Source organism: Onychostoma macrolepis, chromosome 08 (genome assembly GCF_012432095.1).
Source record: "Onychostoma macrolepis isolate SWU-2019 chromosome 08, ASM1243209v1, whole genome shotgun sequence".
NCBI lineage: Eukaryota > Metazoa > Chordata > Actinopteri > Cypriniformes > Cyprinidae > Onychostoma > Onychostoma macrolepis.
In genome coordinates, this window is record NC_081162.1 from 23,435,648 (window position 1) to 23,456,253 (window position 20,606).

Consider the following 20,606-nt stretch of genomic DNA (forward strand, 5'->3'; position numbering starts at 1 on the left):
TTTATTTTATTTTATTTATTAAATTAATACTTATTCAGCAAAGACTTTTTCAACAGATCAAAAGTGCAAATACTTTTACACTGCTAAAAAAAAGAAAAAAAAGAAAAAAAAATCAATTTCAAATAAATGTTCTTTTGAACTTTCTTTTACAAAAAAAAAAAAAAATAATAATAATAATAAAAATAAAATAAATAAAAAAATCCTGGAAAAAAAACAAACAATGTAGCTTGATTTCCACAAAAATATTAAGCAGCACAACTGTTTTCAACATAATAATAAGAAATGTTTCTTGAACACCAAATCAATATATTAGAAGACTTTCTTAAGGATCATGTGACATTTACCATGAAAAAAAATGTATCACAGTTTCCACAAGAATATTAACCTGCGCAACTATTTTCATCATTGATAATAAGAAAATTATTTTCTTATAAACTGGCTTTTCTATGACAGGAATACATTGTATTTAAACATACAGTTATTTTAAACTATAATAATTTTTACTATAAGGAAAGAATCAGTATTTGTATTTTTCATACTTTGGGTCAGGAGTTTGTTCAAAATACTAAATATGATTTGGTGCTTTCTGATTAATTTATTTTGGTGTTTATTGATACTTTTTGACACTGTGCAATGATAAATGACCCTAGTGTTAAAACGCCCTCATTAACCCAGTTACACAAACGCAGAGGCAAAGCACCCAGCAGCGTCAATCTACGATCAACTTCCTCTAACCAAATCACATGGTCAATCTCTGTAAGGGAAAACTGTCCTGAAAGCACAGGCATGGAACAACCGGTCTTCTCACCTTAAAAGACCGGCTGTTGCACTCAGCGGCCGATCTATCTGACAGACATCCTCCTCCTCCCACGCCAGTTCTGTTCTGCTGTGTTCTGGCACAGTGCACCTCTAATCAGGGTTAAATTAAGCGTCAGCTCTGCCGTGCCGTACACCAGCCACTTTGAGCATCCTCAGCTCTCCTGAGACTCAGTGAAAGCTTAAAGTGAAATGCAGGCAAGTTTGCTGGCAGATTATGACCCTATACCATCTGCAACCCTTTGAGATCAAAGCATGCCACTGATGAATAATGCATGTCAGTGCTTGTGTGACCTATACGAGTACAATAAGTGGCTCCAATGCACCACATGCTGCTAAAAATGCATCCTGGTGGTGGCCGTTTCCATAGCAGTAACTTAGGCACACAATAATAGATGGAGAAATCTGCAAGAAATTACACATTTCATGCAAAGTTAATGCAATCCAGCACAGTTTGACGGATAAAACCCATGCAACATTTGCATACGAGTCCACATGACTGGTCCATCATAGTAGCAAAATAGTATTCTCATACAACAAGCTAACAACTACTTACTTTTCGACTTCTTCCCATTCCCATGATTGAGAAAAATGACTGACAGGCAGAAACTGCAGAGCCCCTGACACTTGTAGAATCAGACAATAAATAATAATATTTAATTATTAAAATATTTTAATGGAAAAAATATTGATTGTTTTACCCAATATTTGAAGTATTAAAATATTATTATTATTATTATTATTATTTTAATGAAGCTAAGTCCTTTTTGATGCACACACACAAAACATTTAACAATTTAATAGGTTATTTTCATAGATTATTTTAAAAATGCATTCTTGTTGCTCAAATAGTAAAAGATGGTGTTAGAAATGACAAGATCTTGAGTTCGATTCCCAGGGAACTCCATTAACCACCTAAACATCTAAACAACTTTTATATATATAAACCACAAATGAAAACATGGAAATTTCTTGTCCATACATATAAGTCTTTTTCTGCAAATGTACTTTTAAATACTTTAATTGCAAACTTATTTTTGAATTCTTTTTATTAAATTAAATCACAATTCCTGCATGGGTTTTATCTGTCAAACTATGCTGGATTGCATTAACTTTGCATGAAATTTGCCACCTGACTAGTCCATTATATCTTGTTTTATTTTATTTGTAGCACGTGTTTAGGTCAGTAGCTCGCTCTCAAGCATGTTTGTGCACAGATGGCAGGTTGCATGTGAGGCAGCAGTGCAGGCTTTGTTAAATAAAACAGATCAGACATGTATTCATACACACTGGCAACAAAACAAACACACCATGACTACCAAAAGTCACCTGATGTGGTTTCCTGGTAATAGTCTGTGACTGAGCGTGTGGCTGTTGTATTGACGAGAGCTCAGGTGGTAGGATCTCTCCAGAGACACTTTCTGGAACCGTTTCTCTAATTATACATGCGTTGTCATTAAAACCCTAAACACAATCCATACAGCCATACTATACACAGTCTAGCCTTAAAAACAAAGAGAATGTGGTATTTTAATCCCAACAGAGTGGATATTATGTTGGATATTGAGTAATTTTACAGAATATACGGTAATATGCATACATATGTATATCCGACTGTTTGCGAAGCTGTTTCACAAAGAAGATAAAATATTCAGAATCAATCATGCTGTTATGATTTAAAATCCAAAATTTCGAAAAGAGAGTGATTGTCAATTCTTGTATTCTAAAAACAATGAAAACTGTCTACTCTGCTTTCTACCTTCAATCAGAAATGGAGAAGTACAGTTTTTTCCTGAGCTTGTTCTTCATTTCTGCTGATTCTTCATGACTGCTCCTGATGTTAGTCATTTTGAAACTTCTGTCACACTAAATTAGTCACAATTAGCTCTTTTACTAAAACCCCATCCTGCAAAGACACTGCGATTATTTTTGACTGAGGCAATCAGAAATGAAGCACATTTCACACATCATATCACTGCTGTCAAACACTAAATCAGCAAAATAGCATTCTTACACAACAAACTAACAACTACTTATGATGCTGAATGTGGCTTTTTAACTTCACACCCTCAACTTCCTGTTTCCCATATATGGGCTTCCCATCTTTAAGCAAAAAGACAGGAAGAAACAATGGAGCCACTTGAGACACATAGAGACACTTGCAGAACCACACCCAAAAAAGAAATATTAAAATGAATATTTCATTAGATTTTTTTGTAATATTTTTATATCAAATAAAATATAATTACATAAAATGTATAAAAATAAAACATTATTTTACCAATATTAAATATTGATATATTTAAAATATGTTTTTAATAAAAATACACAATATTTAGAATATACACAATATACAATCCCCTGAGCAACGACAATATTTCTTTTATGTATGGAGTTTCTTGTCATTTTCTCAAACAATTGTATTTATTTTTAATTTATTTATTTTTAATGAATATTCTTCAAAATGCTATTTTTGAGCGATGTGGGTTTTGATACACACACACACAAAAATCAAGCATCCATAAATTTAGTTTTAAAAATATTTTAAATATAACTTCATTTAAAAAATTAGAACTATTGTAAGTAAATTTCATTATAAAATCTTACATTTGTATAAAATTATATTAAAAATACAAAAATAAAAATATAATATTTTAACCAATATTAGTATTTATGTATGTTTAAAAAAACACTAACCACGTAACCCCCTGAATCTAACATTTATAAATTGAGATAAAGCAATCAGAATTTAGAACGTGGGAGTTTCTTGTGTATGCAAAAGTCTTTTTTCATGCAAATGTCATTTTAATCACACAGTGATTTTCCATTTTTGTATTAAAGTCACAACTTGAATAGAAAGAGAGGTAGGTGTGATATATCTCCTAATTCAGTGAGTGCCATTCTATAATAAATAAATAAATAATAATGAAAAAAAAAAACCTTTAAGGCTCTCTGGGGTCTGTAATATGCAATATGCATAGTTTGCAAACATTGCAGGCCAATCATAAAAGACCTGTTATATGCTTCCAGTTGATTTGCATGTGCAGACGGGGCAAACCCTGCTCTGCCTCATCAGGGGAAGGGGATGTGAAGTGACAGCGATGAAATTCTGCAGCCACTTGCCTTGGGATGCATGAGGGCGTAATGCAGAAACAGCTCGGTGCCAGTGGCGAGTGCAATCATCACGGCATGCAGCGAGAACATAGCTGCACTTCGTTTCGCCTTGGTTCCTCCGGGACGATAGCGTTATGCGCACCTGCCGGATTTTCACTCGGTAACGGTGACCACTGTCATGCTCTATTCCCATTAAATTACATGTCCGCTGCCAGGCGGATGAACTCTGCTCAAATCCCAACCCCCTTAACGGCTGTGACTTTGTCAAAATGCTGCCACAGCATGTCAGAGGTCCGCTGCTCAATGAATAATGAAGTACTTCACGGCCTCATGCTGGTGTCAGCAACTGTAAGAGGACTTCAGGTGATTCTTGGAAAGGCTCATGCAATCTGCAATATGCTTTTTTATGTATAAAGAGCATGGACTTTCATGGACAAGAGCATTAGCAGAGTCATGTCATTGAGCAATGTCATGTCATTGCGAAAAGGTCATGCTGTTCATAATACTACTTTTTTTTTTTAAAACGCTGCAACACATCTATGTGCGCTACATTTTCTACTGCAAAGCTCAGAGGTTTCTAAAGCACCAAGCTACATACTGTGAATAATATTTAAACAAATAGTTAAGCCTTAAATTCAAATTGTCAAATGTTACTTACTTGGTTGCTTCAACCCTGTATCATAATTTGTGAAACATTAAAACATATTTGACAGAATGTCCAAATTTGTTTCCCATACAGTGAATGTTAATAGTGACTGATGCAGTCAAGATTGTAACAGGCTTGTGCACAAGTGAGGTTATTAATGTAATTTCAGGAGGAGAACGCCCATCTAATCTTCCAATTAACATCCAAGTATAAAAAACAGCCTCTTACCACTGCCGTTGTTAGTTCTTTCGTCATCCCTCCTCCTCCCCATCTCCTCCTTTTTGTGCATATTTATTTATTTATCTTTCTGTCTATAGGGGGGCTATCGGAGGTCGAGTAGAATAGCCTCTCTGAGCCCTCCATTGCAAGCCAAATCTGTTTACCACTAATGCTAAGATTATATGGGAACACAAACATGTGAATTTAAAATTGAATTGAGAATGCATTCTAAATTCCAATTCAAATCAGTTTAAATTGAGGTAAAAAAAAAACAGGATGCAGAAGTGCAGTTAGAATTTTAATATATGGAAGCAGTTAATGCAGTTAATTAAAAGCAAGAAAACTTCAAATGAAAAATCCTTGAAAGTAAAAAAAAAAAAAAAAAGTTTACAAAATTTTATGGAGAGAGAAAGGAAGAAATGGCGACTATAGAAATGTATACGTATGTACAGTAGTTTATACATTTAATCATATATAATAAATAAATAGATAAACATTTCATGATTAATGCATTACCTTTTCACCATGGAATAAAAAATAATAATTTATATATTTATATACTCATAATAAATATTTATATACACAATTTATATCTCACAATTCAGATTTTTTTTTTTTTTTTTGAATTGCGAGAAATAAACACAGAACAGGTAAAGATAAATAAACAAATAAATAAGTAATTCTGAGAAACAAAATATAAAAATTGTGAGATATAAACTTATAATTCAGAATTTTTTTTTTTTTTCACAATTCTGAATAAATATATCGCAATTAATTTTTTTTTCTTGCCATGGAATAAAGAAAAATAAAAAAAAGAGGTTTTTTGTCTGAAAATTATGACTTTTTCTTGAAATTTCCTTCCAAACTGTCATCTCAATGACCTTTATTTAATTTTTATTTTTTTTATTATGGTCTTCCATTGTTGAATTTCTTTTCATCTAAACAGAGTAAATTAAATTCAGCTTCCTGCGAGTTTTGGCCAATTTCGGCCAATTTCATCTAAATTCCAGCTCATGCATTGAAATGGATACTTACTGTATAATATAGTGCATGAGTCATATGGATTGATTTTACAGTAGTTTTATAGTGTCCTTGTAGATGCTTGGCAGTATGAATCACCTTTACTTTTTTGTATGGAAAAGGCTACTCGGACATCTTTTCTTGTCTTGTGTTGCATGGCTGAAAGAAAACAGTACAAGGTTAGAAGACATGATGACAAGCAACCAACATTTAATTTTCTCAAACTATGTCGACCAGGTAGCTTAAACTACATGCAGCAAAGTCCTTTCAGAGCAAAGTGGAAAAGATATCTTTGTGAGTAAGGTGGACTTTTGATGCCCAGTGTCAGTGAAATTCTCAACATTCTTTACAAATCAAGGCATCTGTTGCTAAGTAAATCCAGGACAACATCATTTTTGTGGTCAACATTCTGGATATCTATTGAAATGGAGGTTGCGGAGGTGTAGAATGAGAGATGGAGATGAGGAATGTTTCATGCCCATGTGAAGCAGTGATGGACAGGAGAAAGTTTGGGAGGTAATGGTGTTTGGGTTTCTTGAAGATCTTCAAATTGAGGGAGGTGTTTGTGTATGGATGTGGGAAACGGACTGGTGTGTGTGTGTGAGCCAGAGATTCATGAGCACAGAAGCGTTGATAATGATAATTAATCTCACAAAGGCTTGATTCATGGGCTACTGTGCTCTAGTTAGTAACATCTTTCGCTGGGGAAGTTCAACTTGTAATTGCTCAATTATTTTCAAACATGAGAGAAGATCGAATGCTCTGATCCAAAACCTAGTCAGCAGCCTACAAAGATGGCACTTTAACACAGCACAGGTGTGCTATCAGTGCACAAAAACTACTGAGCTACCTTGTACTGTAAAAATCGTAAAACACCCTTCTTATAATGCAAGATCAGTAAAAAAAAAATAAAACTCTAAGATGGAGGGCAAGAAAAAAGATAATGAGAAATTATTTAATATAAATTAGAAAACAAATAAAAAATTACAAAATAATATTTTATTATTATTATTTTAAAATTTAATAATAATAATTGTAATATATATATATATATATATATATATATATATAATGATAAAAACTAGTGAGAAAGAAAAAATTACAAGGATTATTTTAAAATAAATTATTATTATTATATAATTATAAATAACATATATAATATTTTAATTTTATATTATAATATTCAATTTACACTGTAAAAGTGAAAGTTGACTTAACACAAAAACCCGTTGCCTTAAAATGATTAAGTACATAATAATAAAAATAAAAAGTTAAGTGAACTTGACAGTTCAATTAATTATTTTTAAATTATCATTTACTTAAAAATTTTAAGGCAACGGGTTTCATTTTTTTAAGTTAAGTCAACTTATCAATTTTACAGTGTAAAATCAAAATGAAAATATCAGTACAATATAAATATCAATAAAAATGAAATGGCATTTTATTAAACAAAATATTCTAATTTAAAATTTATGTTTCGCATTTTTACAAAATGCTTAAAAATAAATACATTAAAAATATTTTATATTTGCTAAATATTTTAGGGTTACCTAAAAACTGATTGATATACTGTGTGTATATATATATATATATATATATATATATATATATATATATATATATATATATATAATATATTTTTAAAGCATCACATTGTCAGCAGCATGTAATGTCAAACTCTACTAAGTCATTGAGTCGAGCCTCTAACAGGCAACATGCAGAAAAGTTTTCAGAGCTTCAGTGTTCTCTCAACACACACATTTTCCAAAGTCACCCAGAAAAAAGGGAAATGTTTGCACATTTCTTTCTGTTCTGGACAAACAGTCATGACGATCCCGTAAAGTGCTTCTCTAGCGAGGTGCGATGTTTTAGTGGGAACACGAAGAAAAGAACAGGGTGATAAATCAGCTCATTCTAATGGAGCGTGATGTTCTGATGAATCTGGAAAGTTTTCTTGTTCCCAAACTCTGCCGTCTGTCACAGGGAGAAAGAACACGGAGAACTACCGAAGGATTTAAACAGAGATAAAAGTCTGTCTCTACTGTGTTTTTATTCTTAATTGAATGAGAGAGACCACATGAGAGAGAGAGAGAGAGAGAGAGAGAGAGAGAGAGAGAGAGAGAGACCAGCAGGGAAGCAACAATAACAGAATATAAAAAAGCCTTAACAAGTGTCCTGCTGTTAGACATTAATATTCAAGTTCTGTCATTTTCTTTTCTTTAATTACAAGAATTTATGAAGACTCAGAGAATCTTATGACCTTGGCAGCCAGTTAGCAAGCTAAAACTACAGATTATCAAATAATATCTGTATTGAACTAGATTTTTACATTTTATGAAAAAGTGAGTGGTGCAGTGATTTTACTATTAGTTTTTTCATATTAGACTTTTTTTAATTACCATTTTCACTTTAAAGTTTTAGTAATTTTGTTGTAATTTATTTATCTTTTTTTTCTTATAATATATATATTTTTCATTAATTTTTAGATTTACTTATTTTACTTAGATAAGTATTGCTGCCTTAAATAAAATAAGTTTAATATATTTATATTTGATTTTATTTCAGTTAATGTTTATTTTAGGCAATTTGAGAAATTATTCATGTCTATATTAAAAATACTTATGCAATAATGTGTAATACTTATGATTAAGTATGAGAGCTAGTAATGCTGATGAAGAGAACACCACTAATTATCAACTAAATATCAACGCCTCTCAGATATCTGATATCTGTCTCTTCAGACTCAGACGCAAAACCCAAAATAAACTTCAATAATTGGACTTGGGTGGGTCAAAAACGCAAACAGTCTCAGTCTCCACCTGAGGTTATGTAAAGACAAAGAGGTCTAACATGGAGTTCCTCCAGAACGAAACCATTCAGGTGAGGATTACCCAAACTCATCCCATCTAGTGATAAGTCGTTCTTGAACGATTCGTTCTTTTTGAACAAATCTTTAATGTGACTCAGGAAGAACGAGTCGTCTTGGGGAGTGATTCGTTCAGTCACGCATGTGCAACATCCTATAGGTTCTGTACTGGAATTAGTCAAGTAGTTCACCTGTTTCGAGTCTTCGTGTTTTTGAGTCGTTTGTTCATCACGTGACAGCACAATAAACTTAACCTTTGCAGTCTGAGCCGGAAAGAGACTTAATAACAATAATAATAATAATAATAATAATAATTATAATAACCAACTCTTTATTACCTTTGATACCACATTCAGTGTGATGGCAAAGAACCATCATGACAGAAATTCACACATTTATAAACTGTAAGAAACAAAAAGCTACAATTTGAGACCAGAAACGCATCACGTAACTGTAAGAGTAAATAATTATAATAACGATTACAATACTACTACTAATACCAGTGTTGGGCACGTTACTTTAAAAAAGTAATTAGTTATAGTTACTAGTTACTTCTCACAAATAGTAACTGAGTTAGTAACTGAGTTACATCATTATAAAAGTAACTAATTACCAGGAAAGTAATTATTATGCTACTTTTTAAAAATGTTCAAATGTCAAATAACTTTGGATGCCCCAATATTAAATATGTTAAATTAATGAAATGGAGACTAAAAAGAATAAATTATTATTATAAAACATTGTACATTAATCTACACTATTTATCTACTGACACTTAGAATCAGTCAGTCAAGCATTATAATATAATATTATGATAATTTAATATTATATGATGATAGAACTTTAGTAATTAGAATAACCAAGTATGAATGCATATTTGTCATCGATATAAAACACACTAAGGATTAATGAGCTGCTGGGTTCATGAATATTAATTACGTTGTCTGCGTTCGCTCGAATTGATTTGCTGAAATCAAAACAGGGACGATAATAGGTGAGCGTCAGCCAATGAGATTGTGGTTTGCGCATTAGTTCCGCCCACTATCGGAGAAACCGGCAGTTCTTAAAAGCTGAAGAATTCCAAAGGAACTCCGTTATTTTGACAGGAAAATACAACAAAGAATATCGTTTACATGTAGCGCGTCAATTCTGCATGTTATGAAAGACTCTCTTGCTCTGTATCTTTCTTTGCGTGCGAGTATGTGAGAGAAAGCGACGTCGAGTCGTGCGCCTTCACACTAGAGTTTATGGTATGTCAAATACAGCTACACTGCGCATCCATTCAGTTGAACTGAAAAATTTAATTCTAATAATATAATATAGTAACGCCACATTTTATTGTCAGTAAAGGTAACAGCGTTGTAACGGGGGAAACAGTAATTCGTTTGATTACTCCTTACTGAAAAAAATAACGCCTGTTAGTAATGCCGTTTATTTATAACGCCGTTATTCCCATCACTGACTACTACTACTACTACAACTAATAATAGCTATGCACCTGTTTGTAAGGAAGCTTGTAAATTAACTAATTTCTCTATCCAATGCTGTCACGTCACGTGACAAAAAAAAAAACGAACGACTCGAAAGACTGGAGAGATGAACTAATCAATTCTCTTTCCGGCTCAGACTGCATTGGTTAAGTTTACGGGGCTGTCACGTGATGAACAAATGACTCAAACCCGAAGACTTGTCAGATAAGAGGTGAGGTGAGCTAATCATAGACTGAAGAAGACCCAGGTAAACAATGAATTAATCTTTTCTGTTTCTTATAGCATTATAGTTTTGTATTGTTTGTAGTGTGATCAATGTTTGCGTAAGTAGTAGACGTGTTAGGGAAGTAACACGTAACATTTTAATTATATTTTGCTAAAATGAACGAAATGACTCAAAAAAAAGATTCTTTCATTTTGCTGAACGAGACTCAAAGGTCTGAGTCGGTAAAATGATCTGAACTTGCCATCCCCTATCCCATCATCTAATGGTGGATATTTAAGGGTAAATAAGCAAACAAATTGTGGCAGGAAAGCTGGTTCCGTGAAATGTCTTTTTGTTCTCATTTTGCAGCAGCTGTCATGACATCCAGTTCATCTCCTCTATCTTCATGGGCCTCAAGTCCATGTTTTCCAGGCGCTGAGAGGATATTCCAGCTGATTGGCCCAGTGTGAGAGTGGCAAGAACACAGATCACCATTAACTCAGGCACATCTGGAGTTATTTCTTCATATCTTGCTCAGAACTCAAGGTCAGGTCATTCAAAATAGATTTACAACGATTGTAAATTTCTTAACTGATGCAACTGACAAAGATAATTCTCAGAAAGGAGACGTTTCTAAGAAACTTTTCTGCTTTTGAGAAACATTTGTCACATTTGTTGAAAAAATCTTTCTGCCCCCAATTTTTTAACTGTATACTTTGTTTGATGGCCTTTTCATTTGATTTTTATGTACACTTGCTGTGTTTTTAGAATGTGTTGATACATTCTATATATAAATGTCCCCAATGAGCTGTTTTTGTGTGTTGTTTGTTGACAATGGTGTCATGAGAGCAGAGGTGACGGGGTGTGTTGGCTGTTTTGGAGTGAATGTGTGCGGTTGGGTGTGAAGTCACACACTCCGTCTGAGTGGATCACAGTGAATCACAGCTGCTGTCTGGACATGTTCACCATACCTCACACCTTCCACAGCTGATATGTCACTCCTGGCCTTCAATCAAGTGGCCAATAGATCAACAGTCTACATCTCGATGAGGCCTAACAGTACGCCAAATCCTCTGAACCCAGAAATGAAAATCCTGTCGTCATTGCATTCTTCCAAATCTGTGTGACTTTTGTATTCGTCATGCTTTCCTACCAAAATACTTGCTACGGATGCGAAAACACAGAAAATCGAACCTGATCCGATTTTTTTTATGATGGACGAAAGTTTTGGAGGCAGTGTGTAAACATGATTGACACAACGTGAGGTGCGAAAATTTCAGACGAGAATTTCGGACTCAGTGTGCAATGACCTTTACACACTGTAAAAAAAAAAAAGTTGAGCCAACTTAAAATTTTAAGGCAATCGACTTCAGCAGATTTTTGAGTTTTCTCAACTTGTCGTTTTAAGTTTATACAACACAAATTTGAGAATCTCCCACAAAAATAAGTTCAGCAAACTCAAAAATATTCTGAAGCTGGTTGCCTTAAAATTTTAGGTTGGCTCAACTTCTTTTTTTTTTTCTTTTTTTTACAGTGCACTGAAAAACGTAAGTCATACAAAGCTTGGAATGACATAAAGGTGCTAATAACAACACACTGTAAAAAGTGATAAGTTGACTTAACTTAAAAAAATTGAGGAAACCTGTTGCCTTAAATTTTTTAAGTAAATGATCATTTAAAAAATAAGTTAATTGAATTGTCAAGTTCACTTAACTTTTTTTTCTTAATTATTATGTACTTTATGTATTATGTACAACGGGTTTCCTCAATTTTCCAAAAAGTTAAGTCAACTTATCACTTTTTACAGTGCAGAAAATAATTTTTTTGCTTTTAACAACACGCCACACACACACACACACACACACACACACAAATGGGGACATTCCATAGGCGTAATGGTTTTTATAGTGTACAAACCGTATTTTCTATCGCCCTAAACCAACCCTACACCTAAACCTACCCCTTACAGGAAACTTTGTGCATTTTTACTTTCTCAAAATAACTCATTATTAATGATTTATAAGCCTTTTGAAATATGGGGACATGGGGAAATGTCCTCATAAATCACCTTCTCCTTGTAATACCTATGTCATACCCATGTCATTATACAAATTTGTGTCCTCATGTCACAAAAACATGCACACACGCACACACACACACACTACATCATGCATCCTGCACACGTAAGACCTTCCTATTTTATAAAGCCATCATAATTATAGCCTCACCTTAGACTAACCTTAGGCCTCCACCTCTAAAGCCTTAAAGTCAACATGATATCAGAATTGACCCGGGTGACCTCCTTAAGGATTGCTCCTGGTCTTACTGAGCATGATTCATCAGTACATGTCATTCTGCAACTTTTTTAACATGCAAGGGATCTTCCAATGGACAAAAGGTTCTTTATAGTGGAAAACGGTTCTTTAGATTATGAAATGTTCTACACACTAACAGAAAGTTTTTTTTTTTTTTTTTAAGAACTATTCACTGAAGGTTCTTTGAAGAATCAAAAAATTGTTCTTTTATGGCATTCATGCAAAAAAACCTTTTGGAACCTTTATTTTTTTTGAGTGTGTTTGCCTTTCTGCTGATTTACTTGGGTCCAGCCAAATAATATTCAATCAAATCGACTGATTGATCCAATTAAATCACAATGGATATAAAGTCTAATGGATGCAAGTCATTATTTAGTCACCTGGATGACTCTGTCTTTCAATTCATACCTGTCAACCCTCCCGTTTTTCCCGGGATTCTCCCGTATTTTACCATTCTATCCTGCTACCATCCTGTTTAAATATTTTCTCGTATTTCTCCCATATTTTTAATCTTTCTATAAAAAAATCCCACTGGACATATTTTATATGTTTGCTACAGTTCGCTTCCGGTAAAACTCCTGTAATTTGTATGGCCCAAACCTCATTATATGAATAATCATGTCAACATATTCCAAGGTTGTCCAGTTGCCAGATCTTGTATGAAACGAATCCTTCTCACACAATCGACACATACAAATTTCAACTCATTTGTCCCCTCAAACCTACAACCCAGCGATGCTATTGATATCTGCGCAGGTAGTTCCCCCATAACCACACCGTCTGCTGCCTCGCGTTTTTGGAGGAGCGCTCTGAGCGCCTGGAGCTGAAAAAAAAGCAACTCTGAACAGAAAAGAGCCCGACATCATTCGCATTTTTTTTCCAATGTCCAGTCGAATGAACGGAGAGGCGGGCCTTCCGTTGTGGAGATGAAAGTTTACCGTTGCTTAGAAAGTCCGGAGACTGCAATGACGGAGGAGAAACTTTTGGTGTCTGTCGCGGTTACCCCCGGAGCTGTATTTTTAAGGTTTCTGCTAATATGATAGTTTGCTTAACAGCAAAACCCAAAGATTTTAGAGCGCTCGCGCTATAATCCTTTGATTAGACTGACATGACAGCTGATTTGGTGGTTGCCTAGCAACATAAAAAATGCAGCGCACTGCTCTTTTTAAAACGCCTCGTGTTTTCAGACCTAAAAAAAGTCGCATGGGTGTATTTGTAGCAATAGCCAACAATACATTGTATGGGTCAAAATTATCAATTTTTCTTTTATGCCAAAAGCCATTAGGATATTAAGTAAAGATCATGTTCCATGAAGCTATTTTGTAAATATCCTACCGTAAATATATAAAAACAAAATTTTATTGCACCCTCAGATTTCAGATTGTACCTTAACAAACCACACAACAGCGGAAAGCTTATTTATTCAGCTTGACCCTTATGACTGGTTTTGTGGTCCAGCATCACATATAAGTGTCATATGGACTACCTGGAGCTTTTTGGAGATTTTGTGTTTGTACTGTCAACAAAAATGACATAATTTTAATTTTTGTGGTGAACTCTTCTTGTAATTATCGCTTGGGAAGCCATTGCATGCAACCGAACACGCAAGGACCTTTCTGTGACAAAATTCCCCCCCCCCCGCTCCAGACATCAGAGCATGAGGTGAGGATGGGGCCGCGGCGTCGTTTCCACGGTAACCCTGCCAAAGCCATATGCAGAGGCAGTGGCTCGATCAGCTAATTGAAGCAATCACAGAAGAAACCCGGCCGCTGTGCCAAATCAGCTCACTGTACCCTTCCCCCATCAGTGCGACCCCTCCCCCGCCTTATTCACAATTCAATCGGCCTCCATAATCCATCAGGAACTCCAGCTAATTCAGCCAGCGTGGGCTTTCCTCAGTCATTACAGAGGAGCCGATTGGAACGGCTTCAAACTTCAGCAGTGCATGTATGGGAGAACGAGAGGAGAGACGTTTTGCTCTGAACCCACTGGGCAGGTCAATATTTATAGAGGATGTCAGAGAGAAAGTGAAAGAGAGATAAAGGCTCGGTTTCAAGGCGCAGTGAGATTCCTTCTAAAGTCCACTGTACACTGTGTGATTTCTTCTGTCCTTTATGACTGCTGCTTGTCAGATTGTACGATATGACCCAAGTGAGATATTGAGTAAAAGGCACAGTAGACTGAGCGGCATCAGCGGTCTTATGTCAGACTGTACCATATAGTTTGGATGTCTTATGACATTGTTCAAGATTAATATAGTTGATTGGGTGTTTTACATCACCAATCCTGTCACATTCTCAATCGCGCCAGATTTACATCCTCACTAAAGTTGTCTCTTAAAAACATCTTGCAGTAATAAAAGAAACAAGAGAAGAGTGGACTGCTTGAGTGAACATTTTAATAGTATGGTCATAAGGTCAATGGAACGCGTATATATATATATATATATATATACATACATATATTAAAATGAAAATCTCAGAGGGGAATTAAAAAAAAATATATTAGGTGAAAGAGATTCGGCTGAGAAAAAAAAAAGTTTGGGAATCCCTGCATTACATGTAAATAAGAAATAACGTATTGAAATAAACCACTGAGTGATAATTCAAATAATAATTAATGTGTTCATCAGTAGTTGATGCAATGTTGAAATATTGAGAAAACAATTCTTAATCAAATGATTTTTGTAAGTGTGGCCTCTAAATTTTCTGTGTAATTATAGCCACCCGACTAGTGATTGGTCTTTGTGTGAATGCCCACATGCTGCAGGCTATTTTAGAGAGGAACATTTAAAAAATGAAAAAGTGGAATTAGGGAGAATGAATAAATTATGAATAATTTATTGCTATTTTGTGAATAATATGTAATCATGTAATCAATAAAAAAGTAACTGTAATCTGATTATGAGTATTTTAAAATGTAATCTAATCTAATTACAGTACTCAGTTTTTGGAATCTGATTATGTAATCCAGATGACATGTAATGATTTATTACCGAGCTCTGTGTGTGTGTGTGTGTGTGTGTGTGTGTGTGTAAATATATAAACAAACACACAATGTAAATAAATATATATATTACCAACAAAAATGTGAAATGTTGCTTTGGCAGTTTAAGTTGAAGTAGGCCTATTAACATAACTAAAAGGGAAATAAAAAATAAGGCTAAACAGAAATAAAACAAACAAACAAATAAAAAAAAAATTAAGAATGAGAAAAGCACCTAACAAAATTACAAAAAATTAAAAATATAAAATAAAAATATTATAATAATAAATACTAAAATAGTATATAATTAATACTGCAGATACGTTAGTATCAACATAGACAATCTAGTATCTTTTTCTCTCATAAAACTATTTCAGATACACCAACACTTGCTAACTTTGTTGGAGGCTAAGATTCATCACAAAGGCAGTTAACTGGGCATTGGTGAACATGTCATACTAAAGAATCAAAACATCTGATTCTATGACAAAATAAATCCTATTTTATTCCCAGAATCATGCAAAAATCATGGAAAAATTGGACATAGTGTAACAGGACTAAAGCAGCATGTTAACTCAACCACATAGTGATTGATTATGCACACACAAATAGTATTATAGTTGGGTTTTATGGATTTTCATATTGCAACAAGCATATGCATACATATACTCACAAATATTAGAAAAAGTCAATTTTTTAAACGTAACATTTATATTAAATAATTTTTAGCAATCATTTTTGGTATTGAATGAAGTCATTTACTATTTTGGATGGATCACCTTTTTCACTGAGCTTGTTGCATCATATTCTGGGATTGCTTTCTCTGTGAAGGATACATTAGAATTATCCAAAAGAAGCAATTTTAGAAAGCATTATAATTAAGCTGCAGACATTTTGGAACAGTCATGGGCATGTACATGAAGCCTTACAATGCTGCCTACTGTATGTAGGCAATTCACTAGATTATGGAACAGAGCCACAGAGAGAGAAAGTGAATGTGAGCGTTTACGGTACTGCAAGTTCGCATGACAAGATGTAGAGGAACTGACAGCCTGTGGGAGCATTATTAAAGGGTCTGCAGTGCATCTGTGTACACGCTTATTACAACGTACGGTCGGTAGCATGTGGTTATGTGTGTGTGCATGCATGCTAAATGCATTCTGAGTGTAATTACTGTGAGAGCGTGCATGTCAGCAGGAGTCCGAGTGATTTTGCCGGTCACACTTATGTGCCACTTTCAGAGGATGGATACTTTCAAGCTGATATGCTTCTTACCACACATTCGTCCCAGGAAATCCTTATGGCTTGCAACAGAGAATAGTATCTCTCTCTCTCTCCCTCTCTCTCTCTCTCCCTCTCTCTCTCACACACACACACACATTTATTTGAAAAAAAAAAAAAAAACACTATTGGTCAAAGCCTTGGAATGATTAAACACCTTTAAATTTCAAGTTCTCTAATGCTCACCAAGACTGCATTTATTTGATCACAAATGATCACAGACTTTTTTTTTTTTTTTTTACCATTTAAAATAACTATTTTTATTTTAATATATTTAAAATAATAATGTATTCCTGTAATGACAATACTGCATTTTCAGTCAGTGTCACATGATATTTCAGAAATCATTCTGATGATGCTGATTTTGTACTCAGTTATTATTGGTGCTCTTATTATTATCAATAATTAAAACTTTTTTTTTTTCTTTTTTGGAAACAGTTCTACGTTTCTAGGTTACTTTGATGAATATACAGTGCAATAATGAGCCTTTATTTGAATATAATAAATGTCTTTATTGTTCCTTTAAAGCAATTTAATGTGCCGTTGCTGAATAAAGGTTTTAAAGTTTTAAGCATATTTTATATACATCTTTAAAAAAATATATAAAATATATATTATATAAATATAAATAATATTATAATACATAAAATAATGATTGCTAATGCGTTAAATAAAATCCGTAAAATGCTGAAAATAATTATTGCATCAACTAAAATTTCTATTTAATTTGATCCTTAATCCTAAAATTTATAAAACAAACACTATACTAGAATCTTATGATTGGCTGAGAGTCTTCTATCTGGCCTCCATGTAAGAATGTAAAGCTTCTTTGTAGCATGTTAGGCTTCCTCATCCTTCTTCTCCTTTCTGCCCCGCAGGTATTCAGCCGAAAGAATTGGACAGGTTGACTCGAGCAGTGCTGTTGTTATCTAGCGCCTGCACATGTCTGCATGTGGACAAAACCCATCAGTGTAACCACTGGAGCGGCAGCCATCTTATCGTGAACAGAACCAGCTTCCTTCTTCCCCCTTTCCTGCACTGGACCCCAGCGGTCATGTCAAACGGATATGACTGAAGCGTCTCGGCTCTTGACACCTCTCTTAAGGTCTGAGATTACAGGACTGGGAATTAGACGTCATCGGAAGAGACTATCAGCCCCTGACACACCGTACATGTTCAGCATGGCATGATAATCTCTCTGCGTGTGTTAACATGACATTAAAGCAATTGTGCTTTATTAATCCCTGATAAATCCTTATTAATCTTAATCTAAGTTCAAAATCCAAAAGTTCCCAATGCTCCATCTTCTGTCAGCGCTGCTTAGACAAGGGAATTCCGTTTTTTAATAGGTTATAGGCCCACACGTGGCTGGATTTAAATGTAAATTGTAAATGTGAACATTTTAAAATCAAAATGTGTTATACTGATCTGATGGTACTACAGTATTGCTATCTTAAATATGTAATCAGTGACAAAAGGCAAGCACGTATTGTAGAAGAATTTTGAGGAAACTTTCAGAACACTCCGTGAGCAAATTTTCTATTGATGTTTATGTTAAATACTGATGGGGAAGCTATTATCTACCCAAGCTCCAAATTTTTCATACATTTAAGTGGAAAAAAGAGGTATATGCACACACACACACACACACACACACACACACACACACATACATACACTATAATAATATAATATAATATAATATAATATAATATAATATAATATAATATAATATAATATAATATAATATAATAATTTGCTATATTTATCCGCACAAAAACAAAGATTTCAAATAGGGTGCCAGAACTAAGTCTGTACTAAATACAACTAATAACTAAAAAAAACAAATAAATAAATAAATAAATAAAAATAATAATATAAAATATAATTTAAAAATTACATAAATTAAGCATGCCATTTCTTTGCCTCTAACATAAAGGTTTCAAAAGAGGGTTTTCACAGCAATGTTCTAAAAGAACCATTTTTGGTTCCCAAACCACCTCCTGAACTCAGTTCTTTAAAAAAAAAGTTGTCAGTTGTACAAAAATTTTAATAATCTCAAGAACTTTTTTTCCTTTATTGTTTTTTCACTCAAACTGGGTTCAATGCTAAAGACTTCTTGCACCACAAATACACTGATATGTATGTGTATTTGTCTAGTTCTTTCCCACAATCCTTTGCTGTGAAGCAAATGATAAATGAATGATAAAGTGGTGTGACCACCAGAGCGGGAACACACGTAAAACCGAGGTTTATTAGCAAGGTGAAATGTGATATGAAGCCACGACATTTTCCTCATAGAAACTCCCCATCTGCTCAATAATTCACACACCGTCTGCCCAATCGGCCTCCCACAAGCCATCAGTGCCAGACGCGGTGACAGACACCAGAAGAGAAGCACTTCAGCGCAGTGACTGAAACATAGGAAGTGCTGGGACCAGGGGCGGGGTCAGAGGCCGTCGCTCAGGGCATCTCAATGACGTGCAGTCCCAGCAAAGCCCACTCTGACATGCTCTCCCGCTCTCTTCAGCTCTATATATAGATGTGCTCTGCTTCTGTCCACCTGCCAAAGGGTCTAAAAATAGCAGCATGTTCATTTTCCTTCACTCCAGATCCGCACTGGGCCAGCCGATCAACTTTCAAACTGCAGTAAGATGGGGGCGGAGATGGAAGGATAGACACTGATATCCTTGTAGTTGTACATGTCTTTCACACATGTCCTGCAGCAATGTGACTTACGTGGATAACACCATTAACCATGTTGGCCTCCCTCAGGCTGCTCACTGTAAATCACATTTTTAAAATGGGCTCTAAAATCTGATTGGAAGAGCCTTGTTCATTATAAGTCTGGCATGAACGACTGTCATGCATTTTGTTGAGGAAAGGTGTCTTATTAATATTCTGAGGAATTATATCTGCGCTTTTCAAAAAAAAAAAAAAACTATTTTAAACATTGACCCAGTAAGCAACCACATAGCAATCACCCAGAACACAATAGCAACTACCTAGCAACCACCTAGCAAAACACACACACAAAAATAGGGGTGCACTGATGTTAAAATTCTAGTCGATACTAATGAGCCAATAATTATTATGATGTTATGGCAGGTAACCGATAAAATAAAAATGTTAAAAAATTTAAAAAACGATCAGATTCAATAAACTTTATTATTATTAAGTACAAACATTTGTGTAAATGAATAGTGATGCACTGATATAAAAATTCTAGCCGATACTGATAAGCCAATAATTATTGTGATGTTATGGCAGATAACCGATAAAATTAAAAAAATTAAGAAATTTAAAATTGATAAAATCCAATAAAATGAATAATTATTTAGTATTAACATTTGTGCAAATTAATAATGATGCACTGGTATTAAAATTCTAGCTACTGATAAGCCATTAATTATTGTGATGTTATGGCAGATAACCGATAAAATAAAATAAATTAAAAACCAATAAAATTCAATAAACTTCATAATTATATAGTATATACATTTGTTTAAGTTAATAGGGATGCACTGGTATTAAAATTCTAGCTGATACCAATAAGCCCATTAATTATTGTGATGTTATGGCAGATAACTGATAAAATAAAATAAATTAAAAACCAATAAAATTCAATAAACTTTATAATCATATAGTA

At 34.1% G+C, this 20,606-nt stretch overlaps 1 long non-coding RNA gene across 2 annotated transcripts; it reads left to right on the plus strand.

The window, feature by feature from the left end:
* Positions 1-9,776: 9,776 nt before the first annotated feature.
* LOC131546139 (uncharacterized) lies at positions 9,777-18,194 on the plus strand. Of its 2 annotated transcripts, none has more exons than XR_009272610.1 (4): positions 9,777-9,931; positions 10,308-10,387; positions 10,746-10,922; positions 17,836-18,194. It is a non-coding gene; the product is annotated as an uncharacterized LOC131546139 (long non-coding RNA). The 2 variants fall into 2 exon arrangements; XR_009272609.1 differs by having other exon boundaries at positions 10,308-10,382.
* Positions 18,195-20,606: the final 2,412 nt, after the last annotated feature.